We start from the raw sequence: 6934 nt of genomic DNA, 5'->3' as shown, positions 1-6934 counted from the left end.
TAGCTAAGATCACATTTGTGTGATAAATAGTTTAAATTAACTCAATCTCAACCACCCAATAACTATCCCGACAGATATAGCATATATAGGAATGTATCTGAGCTACTGTTAATTGACTTTTCTTAGAATATTCATCATTAGAAATGTTGAACTCTAACTTATATTATTTGTATTTCCCTATAGTAAAATATTCTATTGTAAAAAATGTTCAAGGTATGACCACTAACCAATGTGTTTTTCATAGAGTAAAAGTTGTTGGCATTTTGTTTCTATGGCTAAAGCTATTCTACAAAATTTCATTTTATTATCTTTATTGATGAAAGAATATGCAGAAAAACAAAGCTATAGGATCCAAGTACTCAGAACAATGAGAAAAAATTACAAATGGGCCATATAATGATGACTCCTCTCGTTTCTCTGTCTGTGTTTCAAGAGATGTGAGTTTCCTGAGCCTTGAAGGCAGAAGAGCCTCATTGACAGCCACTCTGAGTTCTTGAAAATCTGTTCTATGTGACAAGTGGCAGGGCACCCCCATGAGGGGGCAGTGGTCTTGGGGTCCTCATCTTCCCTTCTTACCCTTCCATGGACACTTAAAGAAGGCTTCTGGTCAAAAGCATAGGAAATGCTGTTCTCCAGTTTAAAATCTGGTGAACAGTCAGACTTGTGTTGGTCAGTTGACCAGTTAAGTCTTGCAAATCCAAAGAGCTGTAGCATTGGGTCTCTTTTTCAGCTCATTATTAAATATTATTACATAAGGTATCGCCAATTTATTAGAAATCCAGCTTTTATTATTTATTAAGACTAATGGCAAGAACAGATTGTCCTGGAGGGGAAAATGGATAAAGGAGAAACAAATGACATTTTAGCACAGCCGTGCATATGATTTATAAATTACACATAACTCTCAAGAAGTTTTTCCTTCGTTCAAATCATTACCCACTTCAAGTAATTACAGTAAGTCCTCACTTAACATCATTGATAGGTTCTTGGAAACTGCGACTTCAAGCAAAATGACATAGAACAAAACCAATTTTACCACAGGCTGATAGATATGAACAAGATATGAACAAGTTCCTAGGGCATATTTCTGGTCACAAAAACATCACCAAACTTCTAAAGGCCCCAAACACTTCTAATAGCAAACATTGAAATAAGTTTAAGCTATACCTACACTTTAGAAAGATTAATAAAAACAATTCAGAGAATTCTTTTCCAACCCACTTATTCCAGTTCAGGGCGGCAGGTGGCCGGAGCCTCTTGCAGTTCAGGAAGCAGGGAGGACACCCTTCCACTGCAGGACAGTCACACGCACCCACATTCGCTCGCTCTGGGACAATTCGGACACAAATTCACCTCACATGCACATTTTTGCACGTGGAGGACACCAGATTCCCCAAGAAACCCATGGGGAGAACCCGCAAACCACGGTGACAGAGGCCCTCCCAGGGAAATCCATTTCTTCTCATCAACCTTACAACAGCCAACAAAATGACATTCGTCATTCGAGGACCTGCTGTACTTTGTTTTAACCAAGCATTTCTCCTTCTTTCCTACTAAATGCAAATCCTGTATTACACGCATTTGCTCTCAGAGCTTTTCTGGGAAAAGTCAAGTTTAATTCGGAAGAGTTGCTAGCGAGCCATGCTGCATGTTATACCACCTACACATAAACTCTCCAAAATGCAGACAAACCAGTAGCGCTCCCTCTTTTTCCCATCCCAATTGTTCATTTGGTAGCTGCACGTTGGAAGCGTCAAAATGCAGAGTACAAAGAAATTAGCATGTTTCACTCTCTCTGTCCGAGGAATAGAAAACTGACTTTTCTTTCAGACTTCGAGAACTCTATGAATTCGAGAACATAGGAAGCTTAGTTAAGATAGCCTGACTGCAAATAATCTGCTCAACCATAAAGTGCGATTCATTTGAAATCTTTATTGAATACCTATTACTCAGCAGCCTTTGAATACCAAGGTGAAGGGCAATGCCTCTGTCCTCCATAATCTCTGAGTTTATTGATAAAGCAGATGAGACTATGTTATAATAAAAAAACATTCTATAATGTATTGAATAGAAATGCCCCTGAATCACTGAGTGCTCATTTTTAAACTTTACCAAATTTCTCACTTTTAAGCGTTGTGAAACACTGTAGTTGAAGGTAATAATGGTAGGCTTCCATGGCATATATTCAAGGAAATTAAGAAAATCAGAACATTGTCTTCCATCAAATGGCAAGGTCAACAACTTGTATGTCCTTCTGGAGATGACACAGTCCAAAACTTTGGTCTTCCTCCAGAACACAGAGTCAAAATTTACCGTGTGCCAGGCATATTTAGAAAGGACATTAACAGGAAATGTTCTATAAAATCAGAAATTAAATCATTTGGAAGGGCCAGACATTGAAGTAACCAATATAACCAAAAGAAACAAATGAAAGAGGAAACCAAAACAGTAGGAATCTTTTCGAATTTGATGTCCAAATCATGAAAGCTTCAAGGGTGGCATAAAAAGGAAGAAAGCTTATGTTGTTTTCAGGGTGTGAACAGTACACAGGTGTATTAGGGACTTGGCTTCTTAAGTTGAACTAAGAGTGAAATATAGTAACAACTATCATCTCTACTTAGTATATATATGCATGAATGTAGTGATCAAGAGACAACAACCAAAATCCCCAATTTATTCTTCGAAAATAAGAGCTGCTGGCAATAATATCTTAACTATAAGCAGGTCTGGTTCCACATTATTACTCTTTTCTTTTTACTGATATAAACAAATGTGCCACAATATGTAAGTGGGTCATTTGAAAAGTATTCAAGAGAGCGGAATCTTACTGAAATGATTTTACCAAGACTTTATATTTTTTGGACTGTTTTAGTAGGTCAAACCAGGCTGGAGATTTACTTCTTAGAGCCGTTTAGCCTTGGGACGCCTACCTTGCCCTGACAGTGATGCCTTCTAATTGTTGTTTATGGATGTCAAGACTTTACACTTTTTCTTTTTGGTTAACACCGATTCTTTTTTCTAACACAGTATTTAATTTGTGCTTTTGCTCAGTCCATCGCTAATAAGCAATTCTTGAGGGAATGTTGCACTTGAATTTAAGCAGAGGTTTCATTAGAGCTTTGGTAGCCAGGATTTGCCATTGCTGTTTCCAGTTTCCTTGCTTTATTGCATAAGTAATCCCCACCCCCACCTGCCCCTCTTGCTCAAAGGAACAAAGGGAGACGGAGAGCCACTTGCTGCTCAGCATCCCACAGTGAAGTCCTCCTTTGCTATTCAGTGTACTTGTGGGTTACTTTTTTCCTTTACAAAACTGTTTGAGGAGAAAAACGCACATGTCCCCTGCTGTTGCTGTTGTGTTATAATTTGACTGATTTTCAGCTTATTAGTCATTCATCTGGATTGGTGCCTGTATATTTTCCCAAAGGTTTAATATGGAAAATTATTTCTTTTGCCATATTGAATCTTAGCTCAAAATTCTCTAAGAAGCTGCACAGTTATTTTCTTATTAATGCCCACAACACTCCTGTAGATTATTAAAAAGACATCATAGCACAGTTTCTAATATAAGACACAGGCTAAAGCTAACTTGATTAAGTCACACGAGTTAATAAGGTAGGAGCTAGGAAAGACCAGGAATAAACAATTTTTTCAGTGCCGGGTTTCTGGTTCTCAGTCCAGCGCCCTGAAAGGTTCCCTGCCTCTGTGAGGCAGGTAAGTGTAATCCAGTCAGCACCGATGAATGGAAAAACGCTTCGGGGCGCTGGAAGAACCTGCAAACTGGACCCAGCAGGCCGCGAGCAGGGATCAGGCCCTCCCTCTCTCCTCCAACTCTGGGGGCTCCCGCCAGCCCCCCAGCTGGCCAAGCCGACCGGTGAGCCAGCGAGCGAAGGGGACAAGCGTCCCGCGGAGCCTCCAGCCGCCCCGCAGAGCAGGGATGGGATTGTGCGTTTGGAGACTGCGGCCCGGGGCCATCCCTCTGCGCGCCCTTGTTTCCACGCAGCAAAGCCCTGTGCTTTCTGTCCTTCCTCCCAACAAACACGCTTCTCTGTCCCCCCGAAGCGAAGTGCAAACAGTCACGCCGTCCATCTCTGGCTGACACTGGGTGTTCTTTTCAGTCCCCCTGAACGTTATAGCATCTGAACACTAACTTGCAAAGTGAACTGCGAGCACAATCCTTACATAAAATAACAAGGGGAAAAGAGGGGGAAGGAAAAAAGAAATTGTATATGTGAAAATTTCTGTATGTATAGATGGTGTATACATATAATATATACACATTTTCTATTTATAACCTATCACATATGTAATAAGTATTATGCAATAGATGTTTGTGTGTGTCCATATACACACACAAGCAAGGCAGGAAACAGGCATAGCTGCTCCAGTATTTTTTCTTTCATGAGGCTGTGAATAATATTATAACTGCCTTCTTCCACTGCTTCTGTTTCCTTTGCCCTAACTCAGTGACCAACTGGTCACTTTTTCCCTGAGACAGTAGTGTCCCTCCCCTTTTCTTGCATTAGTTTTCCACTAACCTTTTCTGTTGGTCGTGAAAGTATCGAGGCAGCATGGAAGCACTAAGAAAGCAGTTTTAAACATAATGCTTTTTACTTATGTTCTGTAAGAGCAAACAAAACTGTCCTTGGTAATCAGGATTAATCCGAGATGGAAAAAGTATAGGTGGGAGGTGACTTTCATTGGCATATTGCTCAATAACGTCATAGTTTGTGAAATGACAGCTGTTATTGACGACAGCTTCCAGGTCTCTCTGCCTGTTGATGGCCAGAGGAGGCGGTGGAAGGACCAGGCGGCTGTGCTCGCTGTTCTGGGCGGCCTGGTGGAAAATGTGGATAACTCAGCAAATTCATTTTGGTTGGACTTTTCGGATTAGAATTTAAAGTAATTATAGTGATTTTCAAAACTGCATTTACCTTTCATTTGTAATAGTAAAAAAATTAAGGCTACGTCTAGTTGATTACAGTAGAAGAGATTTGGCAATTGGATGACCTTCCACAAGTTAAACACCTCTGGCCCAGATAACTCTCTGAACCTTCCTCTTTTTCCCTTACACAGGCTTCACACATCACCTTGTGTTTCTCTCATCTTTATCATCTCGGTCATGCATTGTAGCCCCTAGGGGTCCTCTTCACTATAACAGTGGCTGCAGAAGAATATTTAGCAGTTTCTTTCTCTGCTTCCCCCCCCCCCCAAATAGTCTTCTTAATTAAAGTTTTTTCCAACTAATCACTATGAGAAAAAAGATTGTGCAGAACAGAAATACCATTGCTTCAGTCAGTCAACAAATCATATTTTAACACTTACTTTGTGCCAGGAACTATGCTAAGCATTAGGATTTCAGTAGTGGAACTAAACAGTCCCTGCCCCAAGCGAGACGATGGTTTTAAGAAATCAAGGGATGGTGGTTATATAGCTCTCAGGCATCTTTCAGTTACTGTAAACATCACCCCTTTTATATAATTTCTCACTCTCTTGCTGGATTAGACTGTCTAAAAGTAGAATGCGCTACTGCAGCAGGGTGGAAGTTGCCTGTTTCTTGCAGGATTCACCTTTGGGGAATGCTGAAGAAGAGATCCAGTCTTGAACTAGTCATGTCCAATGAAATCCCTCGATCTATGAAAAATAACTAGCCTATTGGCGTGCAACAAATGTTACCGTTCAGGCCCATTATTTCCAAAACGCAGATTCCATACCTTACCAGTTCTCATGTTTAACTACTTACTACCTGGAAGCCTGGAAGCCTTACCTAGGCCCTTCCATGCCTGCTAACGTCCTGGGACAATGCTTTAAGCTGGATCCCAAATGCCATCCCCTCAACAAAGCCTGTAACTGAGGTTTGCAACCAACTGTGATTCCTCAAAACAGTGTAAGTACTTCACTATCTTTTAGAGTCAATCAATCATACCTAACATCCACCCCACTGAATTGGAGACTTCTCATGGAACTATTGTCTTAATCCATTTTTGTATATACCTCCCTTCCGTACTAAATGAATTCACCTCACAAAGCAGGCTAAACCACTGTTTCCTAGATAACTTCCCATACTTATCAGTAAATTATGCTGATAACGGCATCAGAATTTTAAATGATTTATGTTGTCCCTTCAAATAGATCCCATTGTATCCCATGCAAATTACTGTAGAAGGTTTCTGGTTGTAAATTCAAAGTACTTTAATCATCTTTTCTTTAAATAATTTTTAATCAGCTAATATTACACAATCTTGCATGCAATTAAAAATGTCATAGCAGTTGAGGAATCTTTATGTTTCAGCACTTTAAAAATATATTTTTGGCTTACAGTTTTTTATTAAATCTCTGTGCTATCGTTGTATCATCTATTTCAAGCTTATGATAGTCATCAAGGCAACACTAGTTGAGAAATTACCAAATGTTATAGGAAAGATACCAAAGGAAAGACCATGACTTATTACTGCATATTATTTGTATTTACCTGTTTATTTAGACATTTTAAAATTACAACTTAATTCAGCAAAGTTTTTTTTGCACAATAATCAATTCTATAATAAAGCACAAAATATTCCTTTCTTGTATTTGTAATAGATTTCATTTCATTCTTTATTCTCTATTTCTATTTTTCTAGTATCTAGGCTCTTACATATAAAATGCTTTGGGTTATCCAATCATATTGTGTACCCTTGAAGTTCCACAATTTTTGCAGAGTTTTGCCAGATTGCTTAAAGAAGAGCCAACTTTTACTCTTCCAGCCCTGTTTGGTCATAAAGCTTCCTCCCATGTTTCATAATCTAGCTAACAATGTACTTTTCTAACGTGCTGCTGAATGGTGTTTTATTTGTGTGTTTTTTTCTCTCTCTCTGTTTTGGTTTGATGGTTTCATTCCATTTTTGTATTTTTAATTGCTTTTTTATTGTCCTATATAGGCTGCTAGGTTTCAAAA

The sequence above is a fragment of the Miniopterus schreibersii genome (assembly GCF_964146895.1).
Source record: "Miniopterus schreibersii genome assembly, chromosome: X".
Classification (NCBI taxonomy): domain Eukaryota; kingdom Metazoa; phylum Chordata; class Mammalia; order Chiroptera; family Miniopteridae; genus Miniopterus; species Miniopterus schreibersii.
Note: the sequence above shows the minus strand (reverse complement) of the source record.